Source organism: Schistocerca americana, chromosome 11 (assembly GCF_021461395.2).
Source record: "Schistocerca americana isolate TAMUIC-IGC-003095 chromosome 11, iqSchAmer2.1, whole genome shotgun sequence".
Classification (NCBI taxonomy): domain Eukaryota; kingdom Metazoa; phylum Arthropoda; class Insecta; order Orthoptera; family Acrididae; genus Schistocerca; species Schistocerca americana.
In genome coordinates, this window is record NC_060129.1 from 149,532,097 (window position 1) to 149,544,113 (window position 12,017).

Sequence of the window (12,017 nt, forward strand, 5' to 3'; positions counted from 1 at the left end):
AAATCTGCAGCAGTTCTACTCGGATGATTTAGTTTGTAAACCAGAAATAATAAAAAAAGGTTTTACTCAAGGTGATAAAGGATCGTGCTCCAGTGCTCTTCACCATCATTGCAATAATTTGTTTTGCTTCAATTTGCTTCTTAGTAAATCATCTAAATTGGTTTCATCTTCCAGTACAGCTATAAAAAAAGGACAGAATTATACTCATTTTGTTTAGCCAAACTGCTGGTTCACTAATTTCACTGCTTGAAAATACTTTCGCTAATCCCAAAATAATTACTGCTGCTCTTGCATCAAAAATGTATTATGTGAAAATGGTGAACACCCAGTAATAAACTTGTGACAAAAGATATTCAAAGCCAAATTTTTTATCATACTGAAAGAATAATTCCTTCACTGGGAGGGGAGAGAAATGATTTTGGGGAGCTTAAAAAGGCAGGACAAGTTGCTCAAACCCCAGGAAGATAGAAAGCCACCTGTAGTGAGGATGAGAGATGGAATGTATGAAGGGGGCCAGGGGGGTGAGGGCACAACAGAGAAAACAGGCAGTGAGCATAATTTGAGTTCAAAAGAAATGGGATATCATGAATGGAATGCTGACCACCATTGAATTTGAAAAGATTGATTTTGTGAAACCTGGCTTATGCTTTTCTCGACATAACATCCTGAAAGCCATTGATAAATTCGGAAGTAAAGTTCTATGTTCTGACTTGGCAGAAAATCCTAAGAAATTTTATCAAAACAAAATGTCCAGACACTCTGTGACCAAAATCGTACTTAACAGAGGATGACAGACTAAAGGCCGAAATACTAAATGTCTTTTTTTCAAAAGCTGTTTCACAGAGGAAGACTGCAATGTAGTTCCTTCTCTAGATTGCTGCACAGGTGACAGAATGGTAGATATCGAAGTAGATGACAGAGGGATAGAAAAACAATTAAAATCGCGTAGCGTTCCAAAAGATTGGAAAAGGGCACAGGTCATCCCCGTTTTCAAGAAGGGACATCGAACAGATGTGCAGAACTATAGACCTATATCTGTAACGTTGATCAGTTGTAGAATTTTGGAACACGTGTTGTGTTCGAGTATAATGACTTTTCTCCAGACTAGAAATTTACACTATAGGAATCAGAGCATGGGTTTCGAAAAAGATGATCGTGTGAAACCCAACTCACACTATTCGTCCACGAGACTCAGAGGGCCATAAACACGGGTTCCCAGGTAGATGCCGTGTTTCTCGACTTCCGCAAGGCATTTGATACAATTCCCCACTGTCGTTTAATGAACAAAGTAAGAGCATATGGACTATCAGACCAATTGTGTGATTGGATTGAAGGGTTCCTAGATAACAGAACGCAGCATGTCATTCTCATTGGAGAGAAGTCTCCCAAAAGTAAGAGTGATTTCAGGTGTGCCACAGGGGAGTGTCGTAGGACTATTGCTACTCACAATTTATATAAATTACCTTGTGGATGACATCGGAAGTTCACTGAGGCTTTTTGCGGATGATGCTGTAGTGTATAGAGAGGTTGTAACAATGGAAAATTGTACTGAAATGCAGGAGGATCTGCAACGTATTGGCATGGTGCAGGGAATGGCAATTGAATGTCAATGTAGACAAGTGTAATGTGCTGTGAATACATAGAAAGAAAGATCCTTTATCATTTAGCTACAATATAGCAGGTCAGCAACTGGAAGCAGTTAATTCCATAAATTACCTGGGAGTAGGCATTAGGAGTGATTTAAAATGGAATGACCATATAAAATTAATTGTCGGTAAAGCAGATGCCAGAATGAGATTCATTGGAAGAATCCTAAGGAAATGCAATCCGAAAACAAAGGAAGTAGGTCACAGTACACTTGTTCGCCCACTGCTTGAATATTGCTCACCGGTGTGGGATCCGTACCAGATAGGGTTGATAGAAGAGATAGAGAAGATCCAACGGTGAACAGCACTCTTCGTTACAGGATCATTTAATAATCGTGAAAGACACCGACAATCTTTCTTTCCACGAACAATACGAGACTGGAATAGAAGGGAGACCCGATAGATGTACTCAAAGTACCCTCCGCCACATACTGTCAGGTGGCTTGCGGAGAATGGATGTAGATGTAGATCAAGGGAGTCAGGTAGGTGCATAACTTCCAAAAGACATTTGACTCAGTACCATAGATGTGCTTATTAAAGACAGTACAATCATACGGGGATAGAATGAATTTTGTGACTGGGTTGATAATTTCATGGTGGAGAGTACACTGCATGTTATTTTTGATGGATAATTATCAACAAATGTGAAAGAAACTTTAGGTGTGCCCAAGGGAAGTGTATTGGGATCCTTTCTGTTTGTGTTGTTCAAGTTTTGTAGCTTAATAATGGCAACTATTTATGTACAACTTATACATAATAGATATATGTTTCAAAGTTTTACTGTCCTTCAATGTTGTCACTAGCATTGTGTATAATGCATTGCCAGTCATGTGAAAGTCATAGGATACACTTAGCAGTGCATGTTGTGTCGGTAATTTGAATGGAACCGTCTACCTCTGCTCGAAGTATCTCTGTGGCACTTCTACAGCAAATCCTGTGAAGTGCTTCCATCAGTTTAGGAATCGAGGTGAAGTTCTGAGGGCTGAAGTATCGGGAGTTTGGTGGATTGTACATCACTCCACAGCCCTATTGATCGAAAAAATCTGTCACATCTTGAGCCACATGTGACAGAGCACTGTCCTGCAAAATGATGGGTGGGTCCTGCAGAAACTGTCACCACTAATTCTTCTAAACTGTTCATTTTTCGAACACAGTCTGCAATCAGCTGAGAGAAAGAAGCATACATTATCTGAGTTCAGGAAAACTAGTATGGGGTGGGAAGATCAAAATACAGTGTGTGGTGTAACAGGCTCTGAAACACCTCGAGTCGAGCTGTAGAGCGTGCTCGACAATTGGGTACTCAGTGTCCCCAAGGCAGATAGTTGTTTTATGTCTGTTAATGTACTCAGCCAGTTTAATGGTGGTCACGACTATACAGGGTGATTTTTTTCCACCGTGTTCGAACTCTAGAAATTGATCCATGTGAGGATATGGAATAAAAATGGTCTAATGAACGTATGTCTGGAAATGCATGGTTTCAATGCCAGAGACTATTTATTTAATCATACTCTGTTCATGAGACTACAGCCTAATACGCACTGTACAAGGTTCATTCAAGTTCTAAGGCCTCTGATTTTTTTTCTAATTAACTACTCACCCGAAATCGATGAAACTGGCTTTACTTCTCGACGTATTCGCCCTGCAGACGTACACATTTTTCACAATGCTGACGCCATGATTCTATGGCAGTGGCGAAGGCTTCTTTAGAAGTCTGTTTTGACCACTGGAAAATCGCTGAGGCAATAGCAGCACGGCTGGTGAATGTGCGGCCACGGAGAGTGTCTTTCATTGCTGGAAAAAGCCAAAAATCACTAGGAGCCAAGTCAGGTGAGTAGGGAGCATGAGGAATCACTTCAAAGTTCTTATCACGAAGAAACTGTTGCGTAACGTTAGCTCGATGTGCGGTTGCGTTGTCTCGGTGAAACAGCACACGGGCAGCCCTTCCCGGACGTTTTTGTTGCAGTGCAGGAAGGAATTTGTTCTTCAAAACATTTTCATAGGATGCACCTGTTACCGTAGTGCCCTTTGGAACGCAATGGGTAAGGATTACGCCCTCGCTGTCCCAGAACATGGACACCATCATTTTTTCAGCACTGGCGGTTACCCGAAACTTTTTTGGTGGCGGTGAATCTGTGTGCTTCCATTGAGCTGACTGGCGCTTTGTTTCTGGATTGAAAAATGGCATCCACGTCTCGTCCATTGTCACAACTGACGAAAAGAAAGTCCCATTCATGCTGTCGTTGCGCGTCAACATTGCTCGGCAACATGCCACACGGGCAGCCGTGTGGTCATCCGTCAGCATTCGTGGCGCCCACCTGGATGACACTTTTCGCATTTTCAGGTCGTCATGCAGGATTGTGTGCACAGAACCCACAGAAATGCCAACTCTGGAGGCGATCTGTTCAACAGTCATTCGGCGATCCCCCAAAACAATTCTCTCCACTTTCTCGATCGTGTCGTCTGACCGGCTTGTGCGAGCCCGAGGTTGTTTCGGTTTGTCGTCACACGATGTTCTGCCTTCATTAAACTGTCGCACCCACGAACGCACTTTCGACACATCCATAACTCCATCACCACATGTCTCCTTCAACTGTCGATGAATTTCAATTGGTTTCACACCACGCAAATTCAGAAAACGAATGATTGCACACTGTTCAAGTAAGGAAAACGTCGCCATTTTAAGTATTTAAAACAGTTCTCATTCTCGCCACTGGCGGTAAAATTCCATCTGCCGTACGGTGCTGCCATCTTTGGGACGTATTGACAATGGACGCGGCCTCATTTTAAAACAATGCGCATGTTTCTATCTCTTTCCAGTCTGGAGAAAAAAAATCGGAGGCCTTAGAACTTGAATGCACCTCGTACCATGCAGCCATAGCCACAGTTACAGTATGCATGGTTTCCTCCTGGAGGGTGTTACTGTTTCACATATGTCATGCCCTAGTCCCTCTCTTGCCATAGTAATTGATAATTTTGTGTCCAGTTCACTTCTCTTGTTGACTCACCTTGTGGTGGATGTGATACAGCTTTGTATACAAAGGTTCCATATTCGAATTGAGAGCTTGAAAACATGGTGTTCACTTACAGAAAGGCAAATGGCAATGGGCAGCAGGCAGCAAGGTTGCGTCAGGAGACCTATCCTTGCCGATAACAATCACAGCATTCAGTATTTGTACCAGTGTTTCACCGTTTGTCTGAGACAGCGTCATTTGAGGAAGCAGGGAATCGTAAAGAACGTACCTGAAATGTTCAGACATGAGACTTGCGAGTAAAATGTGATTAACACTGTGCAAGGTGACCACTGTGTCAGTACCTGGCAGTCGGCCCACCTGTACAGGGTAAGCCAGACGACTGTGTGCAACATTCTCCTTGACAGTTGTTCCATCCTTATCACCTACAATATGTGCAGGGCTTACTAGTGACAGACTTCCCACAATGGGATCAGTTCTGTTTGTCGCTGGTTTCTTCGCCAGACAACCACAATTCCAGACTCTGTGTCGTCCGTCGTGTTCACAGACGACGCCAGCTTTACACGGAGTGGTATCTTGAAGTTTCATAACAGTCATCTGCGGGTTAATATGCAGAACCCCTATGGTACGGTGACAGTGAATCTTCAGCATCAGTGCAGCTGGAATGGGTGGGCCGGGACAACTGGCAACCGTATTTTGGGACCAGTCTTCCTTCCACATTGCCTAACAGCCTGGAACTGTAGGCATTTCTTGTGGATGACTTTGCCTCCCTTGCTGGAAGAAGTGCCTTTGATGATTCGTAGGTTATGTGGCTGCTTTGAGGGTCACTCCAAAAGAAATGCACACTATTTTTGTAAAAGTACAGTTTTCATTCTGCACGTGTGAAAGTTTTACAGTTTGTAGATACATCCTTCCCACTTGTTTTCAAACTTAGTTCAACCTGTCCCTGTGAGTGGAGCCATCAAGATGGCTGTTACACTTGATGTTCGCAGAAGCAACATGTTGTCATAGAATTCCTGTGCTGTGAAAACGAGACAGTGGGAAACATCCACAAGGGGTTGAAAAATGTGTACGGAGATGCTGCTGTCGATTGCAGTACAGTTAGTTGGTGGGCGAGCAGGTTATGTGATGAAAGCGGGCACGGCAATATTGAGGATTGTCCTCGCAGCGGCAGGCCACGTACTGCACACACTCTAGACAATGTGCAGAGAGTTAACGAATTGGTGGCTGCTGATGGATGCATCACAGCGAACGAATTGTCATGCTAAGTTGGGATAGGGGAAAAAAGTGTTTGCAGATTACTGAAAGTGTTGGCGTTAAAAAAGATTTGTGTCAGGTGGGTTCCCAGGATGTTGACAGTGGCTCACAAAGAAACAAGAAAAACGGTATGCAGTGAACTTTTGGAACAGTACGAGAATGGTGGAGATGAATTTCTTGGAAGAATTGTGACAGGTGATGAAACATGACTCCATCAATTTTCACCAGAGACGAAGAGGCAATCAATGGAGTGACATCATGCAAATTCACTCAAGAGAAAAAATTTCAAAACCACACCTTCTGCTGGAAAAGTTATGGCTACGGTGTTTTTCAGTTCCAAAGGGGACTTGCTTGCGGGCATCGTGCCAAGTGGAACCACCATAAATTCTGATGCATATGTGACGACACTGAAGAAACTTCGAGCTCGACTGAGTCGTGTTCGACCTCATCGGCAAAAGCAGGATGTTTTGCTGTTGCATGACACTGCACGGCTACATGTCAGTCAAAAAACCATGGAAGCGATCACAAAACTTGGATGGACAACACTGAAACACCCACCTTACAGTCCTGACCTGGCTCCATGTGACGATCATCTCTTTGGGAAACTGAAAGACTCTCTTCGTGGAACAAGGTTTGAAGATGACGACTCCCTTGTGCACGCTGCCAAACAGCGGCTCCAACAGGTCGGTCCAGAATTTTACCGTGCGGGTATACAGGCGCCGGTTCCAAGATGGCGTAAGGCAGTTGAGAGGGATGGAAATTATGTGGAGAAATGAAAATATTGTTCCTAAAGGATGTATCTACACACTGTAAAACTTTCAAACATGTAGAATAAAAGATGGATTTAAAAAAAAAATAGTGTGCATTTCTTTTGGAGTGACCCTCGTGTATGATCGTGCTCCGGCGCCCTTCACCATTAATGTCCCGATGCATCTCAATCGTGTCTTCCCTTGTCGATGGATTGGAGGAGGGGGTCCGGTTGCATGGCCTGATCATTCAACGGATCTCAACCCATTTGATTTCTGGTTTTGGGGCCATCCCTAAAGTATCATGTATGCGGAGCCAATTCCAGATGTGTAGACACTGGAGCAGCGTATTCATTCTGCCTTTCACACCATTCGGCTGCAGCCTGGCTGATGTGAGCGTGAGAGACAGAACACGCTGCAGTGCGTACACGCGTGTGTTGAGGCACGTGGAAACCATTTTTAACACGTACTGTAACTGTGGCTGCGTGGTACAGCACCTAGTAATCCACAGTCTCTGTAACAATGTATGATTGAATAAATGGTTCTAACATGGAAACCATGCATTTGTGAACATAAGTTCATTACATCTTTTTGTTCTCTATTGTCTCATTGATCAATCCCTGGAGTTTGTACACAGTGGAAAAAATCACCCTGTATAAAATACTGTGCAGAGGACACAAGTTAATCAGTATAACAACATGCGTTGTCTCGCAAGTTATTTTGCCATTGTACAATTTTTCCAGTAAAGATATTACTCTTGCATACCAGAGTAGAAGAAGTAGTTGTGTAAAGCAGAAAAAAGAGAACAACAAAGATATATCGGGGGGAGGATCTCATTTCAGGAATCGACTCGAGAAAGTTGTTGTCTTTGTGGAGTAAACTATAGAGGGACTCAGTGCTTGGGTAATAGTGTGTAACGATGGGTGTCCTTGTGAGATTTTGGAAATGGGAGCTGTACTAATCAGAAGGTGAGAGAGGGATTCTGTCTGAGAGATTTGTTTGTGAGTAACGTTTCTAGGGAAGTGACAAAAGGAGGAAAGCCTGGGGCAGATTGTAGGTGTTAAGGGGTTTGGTGCTGATACTGATATATTTGCCTCAGATGCATAGGCTTTTGGAAAGGGAGCATTTGATGAGAAAGTAGTGAATGCTATAACAATGTGGGTATTATTGTTTATTGGGAAGGGAGTGAGACAGGGTTGTAGCCTCTCCCAGATGTTATTCAATAAGTATATTGAGCAAGCAATAAAGGGAACAAAAGAAAAATTCGGAGTGGGTATTAAAATCCATGGAGAAGAAATAAAAACTTTGAGGTTAGCCGATGAGATTCTAATTCTGTCAGAGACAGCAAAGGACTTGGACAGTGTCTTGAAAGGAGGATATAAGATGATTTCAACAAAAGCAAAATGAGGATCATGGAATGTAGTCGAATTAAGTTGGGTGATGCCGGGGGAATTAGATTAGGAAATGAGACACTTAAAGTAGTAAATGAGTTTTGCTATTTGGGGAGCAAAATAACTGATGATGGTCGAAGTAGAGAGGATATAAAATGTAGACTGGCAATGGCAAGGAAAGTGTTTCTGAAGAAGAGAAATTTGTTAACATCGAGTATAGATTTAAGTGTCAGGAAGTCGTTTCTGAAAGTATTTGTATAGAGTGTAGCCATGTATGGAAGTGAAACATGGACGATAAATAGTTTGGACAAGAAGAGAATAGAAGCTTTTGAAATGTGGTGCTACAGAAGAATGCTGAAGATTAGATGGGTAGATCACATAACTAATGAGGAGGTATTGAATAGAATTGGGGAGAAGAGGAGTTTGTGGCACAACTTGACTAAAAGAAGGGATTGGTTGGTAGGACATGTTCTGAGGCATCGAGGGATCACCAATTTAGTATTGGAGGGCAGTGTGGAGGGTAAAAATCGTAGAGGGATGAGTACACTAAGCAGATTCAGAAGGATGTAGGCCGCAGTACGTACTGGGAGATGAAGGAGCTTGCACAGGGTAGAGTAGCATGGAGAGCAGTATCAAACCAGTCTCAGGACTGAAGACAACAACAACAACAACAACATCATTGTTTATTGGTTGGTTTTGTATGAACAGGATTTGAATGTGGGTTCCAGTGAGGTGAAGACGTACACTGTGGCACACACAAGGTGTCACCATTTTGATTCTAAATAAACATTTTACAGTTAAGACAAACTCTAAGGAATATATATATACTACCATGGAAAATGCTCTGTGGAGAATTGTTCTAACTTAGTACGCCCTCAATACATCCACCATTTTGATTCCTAACTCCCTTCACAGAAATACTGATGTTAGAGACAACCCTGCAACATGTCTGATGTGATTTCACTGCAAGTTTAAGAATAAGGTGTCTGGGCTCCATTAAATTATGTGGACATTTTGGGAAAATTATTTCCTTTAGATTCCCCCGAAGAAAGAAGAAAAGTGGGCTGAGATCTGGACTACTGCGGAGGCCAAAATTGGCTTTCATAGAAATGACATGAAAATCTGAGTGAAATGACCTTCGTGTTGAACACATTTTTCCAGTATGTGGCCTTGCTCCATTTTGCATAAATTGGTGTGTGTTGGAAAGCAACACAGTAGCAAGAAACTGTGGAATGAAGTTATTGTGGAGCTGCTCAAATAACACACACTTTTTCAGTTTCTTCAAAGAAAAAAGATCCAGTCAGTTTGTGACCGGAAATTGTGACCCACACTGTAATACTCAAGAGTGTGCTGATGTCGTTCATGAAGCACATCTGGACTTGCAGTAACCCGAAAGCGTACAGTTTGTTTGTTAACCACACCGTCCAAATGAAAATGCACCCCACCTGAAAACCAAATATTGTTGAAAGATGTACCCTGTCCTCCACCCAGCAAGCAAACAGTATGCTCTGTCACTCGTGTTCGGCAGTGAGCTTCTAAGCAGAGGTCATCTTGTATGGGTACCACCAGAGGTCACTTTAAAGAATAAGTTGAGTGGAGCATCTCATTATAACCAATTGCATGCTGCCTTTCTGGGCGATTTGCCGGTGCTTCTCTGTATAGCAACTCACTGCTTCAGTATTCTCTGGTGAACAAATGGAATTCACCCGAGGGTGCTTCACTTCCAATATTGATCCTTTCTGCACAAATTTATATTACAGCCTCTGAATGGTTCTATTGCAAGGGGCCCAGTGCATCCTAAACTGTTATCGAAACTGCCTCTGAATTGCAACAGAACTTTTTGTTTTGTAAAATATTGACACAGCTCTTGATCACTGCTACATTGTTAGTCATCCATTATTGGCCGTGTTGCAAACATTAGTGTCCTAGCAAATGTATCATGAGTTATGTGTCATGTCATAACTTTATAAGATTTACTGCTACTGCTGTTGAATCCTTAATGGGGTATCCAGTGTGACCCATAAATTGTGTGCCGGCCGCGGTGGTCTAGCGGTTCTAGGCGCTCAGTCCGGAACCGCGCAACTGCTAAGGTCGCAGGTTCGAATACTGCCTCAGGCATGGCTGTGTGTGATGTCCTTAGGTTAGTTAGGTTTAAGTAGTTCTAAGTTCTAGGCGACTGATGTCCTCAGAAGTTAAGTCGCATAGTGCTCAGAGCCATTTGAACCATAAATTGTGTACAAAAGAAGTGGTGGCACATTTCATGCATCACCCTGTACCTCAACAGAGGTGGCTGTAGATTTGGAAAAGGATCAGGTGAATTTGAGTTGGGAAAAGAAGTTACAATGATTCAGGAAGTGGAGTAGTTCTTCTTCACCATGAGTCGAGACAAGGCCTGTTCAGGAGGTGGCAAGGCAAGCACAAGCATTAGCAACTCACACTCACATTCACACTTGTCTACCGTGTCTTCCTTCGTTGTCAGTGTTGGCGTTGTTGCCGTTAGGCACCGTTATACCAAGTGGAAAGGCGCGTCGATCTTAGAGTATGAGATATGGTAACCGTAAGTCATTGACAACACACAATGGTCACGGTAGCACCTGACTCCAGAATAGCTGCAGTAGTTAGGATCTAAGAACTACCCCCTCTTGACCGGGTCCCCAAAACTTACCTCATAACGAGATCCCTTTGAAACAAATTGTCATAAAGATCGTCTATAAAGGCTTCGTACAACGATAAGAAATGTTACAGTTTATGGAATAATAACAGATACGACCAAACTCTCTTGTTTCTTCTGTTTTATTTAACGTAACTTTGTTTACAGTTTTATTTCGCACTCACCACTCATTCACAAACAGATGTGGAGTATATGCGAGTGTCTGAACCCTAACTCACAAGTTCCATCGAAACCCTTTGATGAACAGTTTTGGTTGCTCGACACCAAGTCAATGATAATGATACAGTATTTTTTAATTGACTCTTCTAGTTTAGTGACTGCCCTCCATGAATGTTTGTTAGGCGTAAGACAATTACACACTTTTCTTTCCGGTCGACTATTATTAAGAGTTCATGTAAAAGTTAACGTTTTTCTCCTTTTCATAAATTGGAGCCAGCTCTCTGTGATATAATAAAACAAAAAAAAAAAACGGTCTCAATACCGCGTCCCTCGTGAGATGCGTATAGATTTATCCCGGAATTGACTGCCCTGTAGGTGTACTCAATTTAATGACCACACTTCGCTATCCGTGATTGCATGTAACTAAATGTCCTTTTGTTACTCTGTTCGTATACCATAGTTATTTAAAACTCGCCCCTATATTTTTTTCACAACGCACAATTAGCACTTCTTTACTTGATTATTTCTAAGAGTAAGTGAAAAAATGACGCTGTATCATTGGCTTCATCGATATAAAGCAAAACACCTCACTGTGCCCAATTTTACCTCTTCTTATAGGATCGGCTACCTCACTCATTAATTTACTACATATTATTTCCAATAACACTAAACAGATATCGCCGTTATTTTAATTGTATTCAAAAACATGTTACTATTATTATGATCGACCAAATCATAACAAATCACGCGGCGTGCGTTTTTAATGATAGCTTTACAATCGCCCAGTCTTTATTCATGCAATATTATATATAAATATACAGACAGGACCGAAAGATCGATCTCTCTACCATAACCAATAGAGGCAAATACGCTATTCAAGTTCCGTTACATGTATCTTGACTCGTATTGTTACACTTGCACTCCCTCACCTCCTGGGAGGTGAGTGCCCAGATGTCAGTACGTAGCACAGGTGAAGTGCAAATGGTAGTGTTAGGAAATTCAAAACAAAACTCAGACACACGGACATCAATTTCCAACAAGTCAGCGCAGAATGCCTGGATATTTATGATACACAATGGTGGCATGAGGTGGTTAGAGTGCTTCAAACCTTTCAGTGTCTGAATAATTTTCCCCAACATTTCCACTGTGAAAATACGGAGTAACCATAAAAGAATGTC